This window comes from Meriones unguiculatus, chromosome 9 (assembly GCF_030254825.1).
Source record: "Meriones unguiculatus strain TT.TT164.6M chromosome 9, Bangor_MerUng_6.1, whole genome shotgun sequence".
Classification (NCBI taxonomy): domain Eukaryota; kingdom Metazoa; phylum Chordata; class Mammalia; order Rodentia; family Muridae; genus Meriones; species Meriones unguiculatus.
In genome coordinates, this window is record NC_083357.1 from 91,154,744 (window position 1) to 91,167,901 (window position 13,158).

Sequence of the window (13,158 nt, forward strand, 5' to 3'; positions counted from 1 at the left end):
TTACAAGAGATGCATGTCTTTATTGTACACCTTGCCTTATACTACTAAAAAGATTTTGAACGCTATATGAGGTTCAGGCTTATAAAGTCTTACTGTGGTTATGAGATTTAAGTTCAATTTCAAATATTTTCATAACCATAACAAAAACATGAAAGTTTATTTGGAGCAAAAATATGTGAATTGTGGGAAGATGTTCCTAAGAAAGGAGCCATGAGACTTTCTATGGAAAGCTTCTATAACTAATAAGTTTTATAATAGGTCTGAGGCAATGAAGGTTTCTAGAGGCTAACAGCCTGTGACAAAGGAATCCATGAGTGCCTAAAAACTTGCCTTAATTTAATAAAACTATAACTACCACCTTTATCTTCTTTTTGGAAATTTCTAAAAGTTGTTTTAATCACACACAAAAAATGCTTCTAGTATTAACTGAAATTTCCTTATTATTAATAATAATTATTATTTCCTTATTAATATTATTAATAATTAATTAATGTTTCCTTATTCTTAATAGTAATAATTATTATTCAGTCTTTTTTGTTTTATTTTATTTCACTTTTATTTATTTTTTTTTACAATTTATTCACTATATCCTGAACTTTAGCCCCATCCCTTATCTTCTCATGGTCCCACCCTTCCTCATTCTTTTACCCCCTCCTTCTGCCCTTGTCCTTAGTAAGGTAGAGTCTTCCTCCCCTATCCTATCACATCTTATCAGGACTGCCTAGATCCTCTTCCTGTGTGGGCTGGCAAAGTTGCCCCTCTAGGGAAAAGTGATCAATGAGCAGTCAACTGAGTTCATGTCAGAGACTGCCTCTGCTTTTCTTACTAGGGAAATCACATGGAGACTGAGCTGCCTATGTGCTACATATGAGCAAACATTCTAGATCTTCTCCATGCATGGTCCTTGGTTAATGCATCAGTCTCTTTAAGCCACCCTGGGTCCATATTTGTTGGCATTGTTGGTCTTCTTGTAGAGCTCCTGTCCCCTCCATGTCCTTCTACTTTCCTCCCCTTCTTCCATAAGACTCCCTGATATCTGCCCAGAGTTTCGCTTTTGAGTTACAGCATCTGCCTCCATGCTCTGCTGAATGGAGCTTTTCAGAGGACAACTATGGTAGGCTCCCATCCTGTTCTTTTTTTCCCACCACTTCTGGTGTCTATACTGTTTGTCTTCTGAATGAGAATTAAGCATCTACCATAAAGTACTCCTTGTTTAGCTTGTTTAGGTCTGTAGATTTTAGTATGTTTATCCAATATTATTTGGCTAATATCTGCTTATAAGTGAGTATATACCACACATGTCTCTCTGCTTCTTAGCTACCTCACTTAGTATGATCCTTTTTAGTTTCCACCATTTGCCTGCAAATTTCATGATTTCCTTGTTTTTAATTGCTGAGTAGTATCCAATTATGTAAATGTACCAGACTTTCTGTATCCATTCCTCATTTGAGGGATATCTAGGTTTTTTTTTTCCAGATTCAGTCTATTACAAATAAAGCTTCTATGAACATGATTGAGCAAATGTCCTTACTCAAGGGTGGGTCATCTTTTGAGTATATGCCTAGGAGTGTTAAGGCTGGATCTTGAGGTAACACTATTTGTAATTTTCTGAGAAAGTGCCACCAGGGTATTGAAGGAGTTACTGAGACTAGTAGCCAATCTGGGCAGAATGCCAGAATCCTTATGGAAGAAGAGGGAAATAGAAAGACCTGGAGGGGATAGGAACTCCACAAGGAAAACAATATCCAAAATACCTGAGCTCAGTTTTTTTTTTTTTTTTTTTTTTTTCTGATACTGATACCTCAAAGCAAGAAACATGCATGGAGAGGATCTAGACCCTCTGTTCAAAGGAAGCCCAAAGGCTGCTCAGTCTCCTAGTATATTTGCTAGTAAGGGGAACAGGGGCTGTCGCTGGCATGAACTCAGTGGCTGGCTCTTTGGTCACCTTCCCTTGGGGAGTGCAGCCTTGCCAGGCCACAGAGGAAGATGATGCTGCCAGCCTTGATGAGATCTGATAAGCTAGGGTCAGATAGAAGGAGAAGAGGTCCTCCCTTATCAGTGAACTAGGGGAGGGGCATAGAGGGAGAAGAGGGAAGGTAGGATTGTGAGGAGATGAGATGGAGGTGGCTACAGAGTTGATACAAAATTAATAAATTGTAAAAATAAATAAATAAATAAATAAATAAATAAATAAATAAATGGAAAATTTAAAAGGTCTTCTACCATTGTCAGCTTTATTCAGAGCATCCAACAACTAATGCTGTGAGTATTAAGAAGAGTCAAATGAGTAAAGTGTAGAAACACAAGGAGAAGCCACATGTGGTAGAGAAGCTGTACATGACAAAACATGTTTTCCCACAAAGGTATATAAACAAAAAACAATTTTAATGAATAATCTAATCTAAACTGTCAAAGACCAGCTTCAAGACCAGCAGGATAAACAGAGTCAGGGGGTAGATCTGTAACTCCTGGTTGTTGGCCCAAGAGACTTTTTCCAGGGTGATTTTCCAGGACCAGAGCTGATGATTATTGACAGTGACTTTCACTGCTCGTTGCAAACAGTGGCCAAAATTAAATTGCTGTCACAGGCCAGTGATGGTAGCTTCCTGGTGTGGGTGTATACCTAATGTTATGCCAGGATCACAAGACCCTTAGAGACCACCAGGAGGCAACTCAATTCAAGAACAAGAGAGATTTATTCCAAGAGCAATCAAGTCTCATTGACACAGCAGTAGAGTAATGGGACCAAGCCTTGGGTAAACAGTGTTTTTAAAGTGAAAAACTGCAAACAGGGGGTTTCTATGAGAGCAAGAAGGAGGGTTCATGCCTTGGTGTTACAGGATTGGATAAAAGTCATAGGAGCGAGGTGACCCTCTAGCTGAGACACATAATTACAATTTCCATTCTTCTAAACTACATCTGGAATATTGGGGAGAATTTTCGCAACCAGTTCTCATTGATTGTTGCCAGGGAGATTATCCCTGTTTTCTACCAAGTATTTATTCTGTGATATTTCCAGGAGTCTCTTGAGAGTTAACTCTGTCTTCTGCCAAGTGGACATTCTGTGATATTTCTTGGTACTTGAGTTCAGCCCCCAGTCAAGATGCCTTCTCATTTCAAAATGGAGTCACTCAAGCTAAGTTAAACTCTTCACTATTATGGTAATCATGGCTTGAGCTGTTGTCTCCTAGCATTGATTTCCACTGGCAAAATATCTAAAAAAAGAAGAAAAGTGGGGAGAGAGAAAAGATCATGTGCACACACACACACACACACACACATACACACATACACACACATATACTTACTCTTGATGTTGAATAAAGACAGACTACAGCAGGTAGGTTTCAACAGGGTTCTCATTATTTAACTTCTCTTCATTTAGTTTCCCTTGTAGGTTCTTTTACTTTAAGGGTACACACATATTCATCCATCAATCCATCCATCCATCCATCCATACATACATACATACATACATATATGCATACATATATAGCACATACATGCACACACATTCAGATATTGGGGGGATGGAACAAACTCCAGAGATTGAGCTCCAACCCAACCATATATTCATACATATACATATACAAGCATCTTGGTGGATAGAAAAATGTCCCAACAAACTTACACACACACAAACATAAACATTCATACATGCACACATGCACACATGCACACACACATATCTACATACATACATCTTGCTGGCGAATGGAACAATCTTCAAAGGGTGAGGTCCTCTCCACCTCACAAACAAATATATACATCTCAATGGATGGAAGAAACTCCAAAGAGCCAGATCCAAACCACCCTATAAACAAACATCTTGATGGATGGAACTACAAAGACAAGTTCCAAGACACACTTTTACTCTTTTGCCAATGGCTTACATAACCCAGCAAAATCTTTCAAGCAATACAAAAATCACAAGGTGGTTACATTCTATTTTTCATTAAGCGAATGATTACAATGAGTACGTGTAAGAGAAACAAATTCCCCAAAACCATCACATAATTAAGTGTTTTATGTATTATGGGTGAAAAACAAAAAAGCCATATGCATTTGTGACTAAGTAACTTGTTTATACATTAACAGACTATGAGCAAACAAGTTAATTTTTCAGCCACTTATTTATTTTTTTAACTGTCAGGCTGCAGTTTGCAGTTACAAAGAGAGAATCGATTATCTTATAGAAAGACTACCCAGCAGTGTATAAAAGCAGATGCTGAGACTCGTGCCCAAAGTTTGGGCAAAATGCAGTGAATCCTATGAAAGGAGGGGGAGATAGTAGGATCTGGAGAGGACAGGAGCTCCACAAGGAGACCACAGAACCAAAATATATGAGCACAGGAGTTTTTTCTGTTATTGATACTCTAACCAAGAATGATTCATCGATGTAACCTAGAACCCCTGCTCAGATGTAGTCCATGGCAGCTCAGTCTCCAAGTGGGTACCCTAGTAAGGGGAACAGGGACAGTCTCTGAAGTCAGTGGCTGACTCTTTGACTACCTCCTCCTGAGTGGGAAGCAGCCTTACAGAAGAGACAATGCAGCCAGTCCTGATGAGACCAGATAAGCTAGGATTAGATGGAAGGAGAGGAGGACCTTCACTCTCAGTGGCTTTGAAAAGGGGAAACGGAGGAAATGAGAGAGGGAGGGTGGGATTGGGAGGGAAGAAAGGAGGGGGCTACAGCTGCTATACAAAGTGAATAAACTGTAATTAATATAAAAAAGAAATAAAACTTTAGTTAAAAAAGAAAAAAATAATCTTATTAAAGTCTTAAAATAATTTTATTTAAAAAACAATCAGCCATTTCTACTTTAAATCTTTAAGGTGTACACCTACTCATTAATAATTATTAAATCATATCAGAAAGATGAGGACAAAAAATGTATAAGGAAATCAATTGTCTCGGTCTCTGGCTAAGCTTGTAAGTGTCATGTCAGCCAGTGCTACCTTGGGCTATTGTTTCTGCTCACCAACCTCAAAAAGCCCCTGGCTTTCTGAGAAGTAGTGTACATTTCTGAACTTCAGATTGTTTTCCCAAATTTTTCTACATCAAAGTCATTAGTAAAAATTTTACTTAACCTCGCTAAACAATCTGTTTTACCCTAAGATTTTCTATATTAGAGCCACTAGAAAAAACATCTTTCCCTAAAGTTGCTAAACAATCTATTTTTTTTTTCCAAATTCTTCCTAAGGGTAGTGGCCTTGCTAACAATCTACATCTGTGGGCTCTTTTTCGAGAGTAGTGATTAAATAATTAATCTGCTCCAGTAGCAATGTTAATTGTAAGTGCCAGATATACTGCCCAGTGAGGGGTTGGAAGCCCCCTTAGAGTTTCCATACAACTCATTTATTATGAGGGATGTGGCCACCACAGGGACAACAAGCAGAGCTATGCGCCATGACAGCATGAACTCCTCAGCACATGTAGTTCTTGACATTATGCCCCTCCAAGACAAGCTCATCATGGTTGTGCTAACCAGTGAGTCTCAATCCGTGAGTTCTAAAGCTGTTTTCAGGTTGATCCTGCATGGTCTCCAGACAATAAACTCAATCTTATCTACTACACATGTGAGGAGCATAAGTGCTCATTCCAAGAACAAGTCTGTGTTTTTGAAGAAACTCAGGTCACAAGATTTTTGTGCTGTTTCCTTTGAGTTTTCTCTGAAACACTAAGAGTTTTCACACAATTCCATTCTTGGACCATATTCTGACAATACATGAGAACTTAATTTACCTCAATACCACTGTATGCATGACTTCACCAACACAATCTTTTCCCTTCCTCCCTTAAATTCATGATCCCATCCTTGATTATTACTGTTGCATACAAATATATAAATTTATATGCAAGTGCATAGGTTCATTCACAAACACATGCTCTCACACACACACAAACACACACACATACACATGAAACAAGAGACTTGTTCATGTAGAACACTTATATTCTCTCTAGGTAAACATTAAGTACTAACAACTCTTCATACAGGTCTAGGGGATTATGGGAATTATCCGGCCCATGTCAGCTAGTGTGATCATTGTGGAGGTTTTGTTCAGGCAATCATGTAGTGCAGAATATAGACACAACTTTCCTGCCGTGTATAGAAGACATTATGCCACAGAACATATCCAGGTACTCTTGATCATCAAGTTTTTCAAACCTGTCTTTCATAATTCTCCCTGAACCTTAGTTGTAGGGATTGCATTACATATGTACTAGCTTGGGTTGAGTACACAGTTGCTCTATGCTTTTGGGCTAGTTGTGGCTTTCAGTAATTATCTAAAATTACTGTAAAAACAAGTTTCTTTGATGAAGTGTAAGAGCTGTACTTACTATTTGGCAAAAAGATAAATATTAAAAATGCTGTTGGAAATTATACTGATATAAGAAAGTGGCAGTATAGCTTACCCTATGTGGTTCATGACCATAGTAAAAATACATAGTTGTCTAGGTTTACATTATAAGCCAAGAATTCCCTACTGTTAAACTGATAGTAAGTCTAATTTGTCAACAATTCCTTTTCCCTAGGATATAAGTGGATACTAGGATATACATGCCATACTACCTGAAAATTTCCAGTTGCACTTATATATTTCAATGGAAAAATTTTAGTAAGTACTGTAATTTTAGGATTTGAATGAGAGAGAGACACTCTGTGGACGAATAATTGTGTGAATATATCTCAAATGAAATTGTTTTAAAAAAATAAAAAAAGAAATTGTTTTAAATATAAATGATTATTGTTTTTAGAGCAGACAACACACAGAAAATGGAAACATGTTTCATAGAGTTTGAATTAGAAAACAGTGCAATGTATGTTTCAGAAAAAAATTTAATATACAATAAGTATTTTTGTAGAATCTTTAAATGGATTTCAAGGAGCTGTATTTCTTTTAAGTGTAGGAAGGATTCTTAGAGCTAAACTAAGGGTGTTAATTACATTGAAGCTATAGTTCTCACCTTACTGCTCAGGACAGAAAGAAAACCCAAGGGGGCTCTCAGGCTTCTGGCAAAAGCCACTGTTAAGTGTGAACAGGCTGGCAAAGGACTATGACACTCCTGTCTTGTGTGGAGAACACAGATGACCCCTTCATGAGGTTCTAGCTTCTCCCTCATCTTGGTCCTAGGCACACTGAATCTCAGGTGTTCTCATCTCTCCACTTGGTATAGTAAAGCCAAACACTTTTAGTATTTCACTACATACATACAGTTTTTAAAAAAAATACAGATATTTTTGAACCTCATTTAAATAAAAAATGATGATGGAAACAGTCTTGCTTAAAATATTAAACAAATATCAAAATTAGACAATTTGAAATATAGACATTACAAACTGCTTAAATTTCAATGTGAATGATTTACTTTCCAAAATTTTTTTTAAATGTAAACCCATTTTTAAGGGTTGCTTTTATTTTTATAGATATTCTCATTTTGGTAAGATATATTAATTCTGTATAGCTTCTTATACAGATGACAAATAAGTAAGTAGAATATTGAGTCTGTTAATATCCCATGGGTATTGTTCCTATGGTATTTTAACTGCTCATTAATTCATTATAATATGGATTCTTTGACTTACTCATTCAATGAACGTCATGTGATAGAAATGTAAATTTAATGTGCCTTACCTTTATGAATATTTCAAGTGAAGAAAATTTCACTTAACACTGCTAATTTACATATATAATTATTTTTTTTTTCAATGCAGTTTATTCAGGAACATTGAACAATCCTCGGACCCCGGGGAAAGCCAGCCCACAGCTTAAATAGCCTCTGGGTAGCCAACCCAGGCGTGCCACAGGGGCAATGCAGATAGGTCCACATACATGAAAGCAAGCCAGATCCTCGGCCTTAGCCAAATGTGGAGTTGTTCGTGACAGAGAGCACTCACCATCGGGAAGGTGGAAGGCGGAAACCAGCTCCATCTTTAAGGCATAGCATTCCTCAGCTCTCTACAGTTCTCCCTTTTTGTTTTAGACGCATCAGCATCTGAAGGAATGGGCAGGCATGGGAGTGTAAGCAGGCCTTCTGGTGTTGGTCTCCTTGGTTTGCCTGTGGTATATATGCAAGATTAGAGTCTCACAACAGTGTGATGCAGCCATGATCATTCAGGCCTTTACAGCCATTGAAGCAGGACATTCTCCCCAAGGATGGTTGAATACCATAAAAAGCTAAAATGATACGCTCAGGATGCGAGGCTAAGCACTGCACTCAGGGTCAGCCGCTTTGGACCCAGAGAAGAGCATGTCTGATTGCATGCGGGTTGATGCCCCAGGTCCCGCCTCTGAGAAAAAGGTATCGGACGGGTCTGATGCTCTTTGGGTGGATGACACCTAAATGAACATCTGTACAAAGTCCCAATTTATTTCTAATATCAGAGATCAGACCTCTACTCTTGCCTGATGCGTCTAAAATATAATTATTTTTTACATACATAATTATTTTAATTCACTTAAAATAATTCTTTGGTTATAGTTTTTTTTTCAAATTTGGGCAAATATTTTATTTTATTTTTTATTTATTTTTTATCAGTTACATTTTATTAACTCTGTATCCCAGCCGTGTCCCGATCCCTCATTCCCTCCCAGTCCCTCCCTCCCTCCCTCATCTCCACCGTGCCCCTTTCCAAGTCCACTGATGGGGGGGACCTCCTCCCCATTCATCTGATCCTGTTTTATCAGGTATCTTCAGGACTGGCTGCAAAGCCCTCCTCTGTGGCCTAACAGGACTGCTCCTCCCTTGGGGGGTGGGGAGGCCAAAGAGCCAGTCATTGAGATCTTGTTAGAAATTGTCCTTGTTCCCCTCACTTTGGGAAACCAATTGGTTACTGAGCTACCACAGGCTACATCTGAGTGGAGGTTCTAGGTTATATCCATACATGGTCCTTGGTTGAATGTCAGTTTCAGAAAAGACCCTGTGCCCAGATATATTTGGTCCTTGTGGAGCTCCTATCCTTTCCCCATCAAACTAACTCCCCTTCTTTCTTATGATTCCCTGTACTCTGCCAAAGGTTTGTTCATGAGTCTTTGCTTTGAAAACACTGCTAGAGTCTTTCAGATGCGCTCAGTAGACTCCTGTCATACGTTCAATGCACATCCCATCTGTCTTTCTAAAAGAGGATTGATCATCTTGCCCCATGTCCGCTCATTTGATTATCTTTTTTAGGTGTATAGATTTCATTATGTTTATCATATCTTATAGGTCTATATAAGTGAGTATATCCCATGTTTGTCTTTCTCCTTCTGGGATATTTCACTCAGAATGATCTTTTCTAGATCCCACCATTTGCCTGCAAATTTCATGATTTCCTCCTTTTTGATTGCTGAGTAGTATTCCATTGTATAAAAATACCACAATTTCTGTACCCATTCCACCATTGATGGACATCTGGGTTGTTTCCAGGTTCTGGCTATTACAAATAGAGCTGCTATAAACATGGTTGAGCAAGTATCCCTTTTGTGTACTTGAACGAACTTTGGGTATATACCTAGCAGTGGTATAGCTAGGTCTTGAGGAAGCACTATTCCTAACTGTCTTAGAAAGCGCCAGATAGCTTTCCAGAGTGGTTGTACCTGTTTACATTCCCACCAGCAGTGGAGGAGGGTTTCCCTTTCTCCACAACCTCTCCAGCATGTGTTATCGCTTGAGTTTTTCATCTTGGCCATTCTGATGGGTGTAAGGTGATATCTCAGGGTCGTTTTGATTTGCATTTCCCTGATGCCTAAAGAGGATGAGCATTTCTTTAAGTGTCTTTCTGCCTTTCGATATTCCTCTGTCGTGAATTCTTTGTTTAAATCTGTTCCCCATTTTTTAATTGGATTACTTGGATTGCTGCTTTTCAGCTTCTTTAGTTCTTTGTATATACTGGATATTAGTCCTCTGTCAGATAAAGGGTTAGTGAAGATTTTTTTCCCAATCTGTAGGCAGTCGTTTTATTTTGATGACGGTGTCCTTTGCTTTACAGAAACTTTTCAGGTTCATGAGGTCCCATTTATTGATTGTTGCTCTTAGAGCCTGTGCTCTTGGTGTTCTGTTCAGGAAGTTGTCTCCTGTGCCAATGAGTTCTAGGCTGTTCCCCACTTTTTTTTCCAATTGATTTAGGGTATCTGGTTTTATGTTGAGGTCCTTGATCCACTTTGACTTTAGTTTTTTGCAGGGTGATAAATATGGATCTATTTTCATTTTTCTGCATGTAGACATCCAGTTGGTCCAGCACCATTTGTTGAAAATGCTGTCTTTTTTCCATTGAATGGAATTGGCTTCTTTGTCAAATATCGAGTATTCATAGGTGTGTGGGTTTATTTCTGGGTCTTCTATGCGGTTCCATATGTCCTCCTTTCTGTTTCTCTGCCAATACCATGCAGTTTTTATTACTGTTGCCCTGTAGTACAGCTTGAGATCACGGATGGAGATACCTCCAGATGATCTGTTGTTGTACAGGATCGTTTTTGAGATTCTGGGTTTTTTGTTTCTCCATATGAAGCTGAGAATCTTTTTTTCAAGGTCTGTAAAGAATTGAGTTGGTATTTTGATGGGAATTGCATTGAATCTGTAGATTGCTTTTGGCAGTATGGCCATTTTCACAATGTTAATCCTACCAATCCATGAGCACGGGAGATCTTTCCATCTTCTGATATCTTCCTCGAATTCTTTCTTCAGAGACTTGAAGTTTTTCTCAAACAGGTCTTTCACTTGCTTGGTTAGAGTCACACCAAGGTACTTTATGTTATTAGTGGCTATTGTGAAGGGTGTTGTTTCCCTAATTTCTTTCTCAGCCTTTTTGTCTTTGGTATATAGGAGGGCTTCTGATTTTTTTGAGTTGATTTTGTATCCTGCCACTTTGCTGAAGGTGTTTATCAGCTGAAGGAGTTCTCTGGTTGAATTTTTGGGGTCACTCATGTATACTATCATATCATCTGCAAATAGTGACACTTTGACCTCTTCCTTTCCGATTTGTATCCCCTTGATCTCCTTTAGTTGTCTTATTGCTCTGGCTAGGACTTCAAGTACGATGTTGAAGAGTTATGGGGACAATGGACAGCCTTGTCTTGTCCCTGATTTCAGTGAGATTGATTTAAGTTTCTCTCCATTGAGTTTGATGTTAGCTATAGGCTTGCTGTATATTCCCTTTACTATCTTTAGGTATGTGCCTTGTATCCCTGATCTCTCCAAGACTTTAAACATGAATGGGTGTTGGACTTTGTCAAATGCTTTTTCGGCATCTAAGGAGATGATCATGTGGTTTTTCTCCTTCAGTTTGTTTATGTAGTGGATTACATTGATGGATTTCCATATGTTGAACCACCCTTGCATGCCTGGGATGAAGCCTACTTGGTCATGGTGGATGATATCTTTGATGTTCTTGGATTCGGTTTGCAAGTATTTTATTGAGTATTTTTGCATCAATGTTCATAAGAGAGATAGGCCTGAAGTTCTCTTTTTTTGTTGGGTCTTTGTGTGGTTTAGGTATCAAGGTGATTGTGGCTTCATAGAATGAGTTTGGTAGTGTTCCTTCTGTTTCTATTTTGTGGAATAGCTTGAGGAGAATTGGAGTTAGCACTTCTTTGAAGATCTTGTAGAATTCTACGCTGAAGCCATCTGGTCCAGGGCTTTTTTTGGAGGGGAGACTGTTAATGACTGCTTCGATTTCCTTGGGAGATATAGGGCTATTCAGTCTTTCTACCTGATCTTGACTTAGTTTTGGTAGATCGAATCTTTCAAGAAAATTATCCATTTCATTTAGATTTTCAAATTTTGTGGCATATAGGCTTTTGTAGTATGACCTAATAATTGTTTGGATTTCCTCAGTGTCTGTGGTTATGTCCCCATTTTTATTTCTGATTTTGCTGATCTGGATAGTTTCTCTCTGCTTTTTAATTAGTTTGGCTAAGGGTTTGTCTATCTTGTTGATTTTCTGAAAGAACCAGCTTTTTGTTTCATTGATTCTTTGGATAGTTTTATTTGCTTTTAATTGATTGATTTCAGCCCTTAGTTTGATTATTTCCACTGTCTGCTCCTCTTGGGTGTATCTGCTTCTTTTTTTTCTAGGTTTTTCAGTTGGGCCATTAACTTGTTTTTATGTGATGTTACTAATTTCTTCTTGTAGGCACTTAGTGCTATAAATTTTCCTCTGAGCACTGCTTTCAATGTTTCCCATAAATTTGGGTATGTTGTGCCTTCCTTTTCATTGAATTCTAGGAAGTCTTTAATTTCTTTCTTTATTTCTTCCTTAACCCATCTGTCATTGAGTAGTATGTTGTTCAGTTTCCATGTGCGTGTCGGCTTTTTGTTGTTTCTGTTGTTGTTGATGTCTAGCTTTTGTCCATGGTGGTCAGATAGTATACAAGGGATTATTTCAATCCTTTTGTATCTGTTGAGGCTTGCTTTGTGACCCACTATATGGTCTATTTTGGAGAAGTTTCCATGCGGTGCTGAAAAGAAGGTGTACTCATTTGAGTTTGGGTGTACTCATTTGAAACGATCTGTAGACGTCTATTAGGTCCATTTGATTTAAGGATTCTGTGAGTGCTTTTATTTCCCTATTTGGTGTCTGTCTAGTTGATCTGTCCCTTGGTGAGAGTGGAATGTTGAAGTCTCCCACTATTAAGGTACTAGGATCAATGTATGATTTAAGCTTTAATAATGTTTCATTTATGAATGTCAGTGCTCTTGTATTTGGGGCATAGATATTCAAGATTGTGATGTCCTCTTGGTGGATTTTTCCTTTGATGAGAATATAGTGGCCCTCCTTATCTTTTTTGACTAACTTGGGTTGAAAGTCTATTTTATTAGATATTAGGATGGCTACTCCAGCTTGTTTTCTGGAACCATTTGCTTGAAAAACAGTTTTCCAGCCCTTTATTCTGAGGTAGTGTTTATCTTTGTTGCATAGGTGTGTTTCTTGGATGCAACAGAATGTTGGATCCTGTTTCCTTAACCATTCTGTTAGCCTGTGTCTTTTTATTCGTGAGTTGAGCCCATTGATATTGATAGATAATAGTGACCAATGCATGTTAGTTCCTTTTGTAATGGAGTCGGTGATCTAACCCTGTTTCATTGCTTGTTTTCTTTTCATTTTTGTTGGGATATTATCTGTATGCCCTGTTTTCTTGGGTGAATTTGTATTCATTGGATTGGAGTTTTCC